This window comes from Penaeus monodon, chromosome 23 (assembly GCF_015228065.2).
Source record: "Penaeus monodon isolate SGIC_2016 chromosome 23, NSTDA_Pmon_1, whole genome shotgun sequence".
Classification (NCBI taxonomy): domain Eukaryota; kingdom Metazoa; phylum Arthropoda; class Malacostraca; order Decapoda; family Penaeidae; genus Penaeus; species Penaeus monodon.
The window spans coordinates 3,715,039-3,715,412 of record NC_051408.1 but is presented as its reverse complement, the minus strand read 5'-3'; positions in this window follow the sequence as shown (position 1 = coordinate 3,715,412).

Genomic DNA, 374 nt, shown 5'->3' with positions numbered 1-374 from the left:
CAAATGAAGCTAACATCTATCTGCCATACTTTGTTATTAGCAAGTATCCGTGTATCCTGTATCATCCTCCGATCAAACCTCCCAGCTGATATGTATCTTCCTGTCATTAAACCCCTATTCTAAAGCGCCTTTGATGTCTAAATGATTTATAGACTGGAAGGTAAACACTATCTCTTTTTCTTTGTGTAATGCATCTTTTTATAACAGTCTGGATGAGGTCGTTTATGAGATCGATTGTCCGTTTTAAGAGGTCTTATGTTCAATTAGGTAGTAGGAAAAAAAGCGTTTAGTTCAAACAATGTGTTCTTTTCAGTCGGTTTAGTTAAAAAAGTTAAAGTGAAAAGTGTTCCAATGTCATCTTTCAGAACCTATTT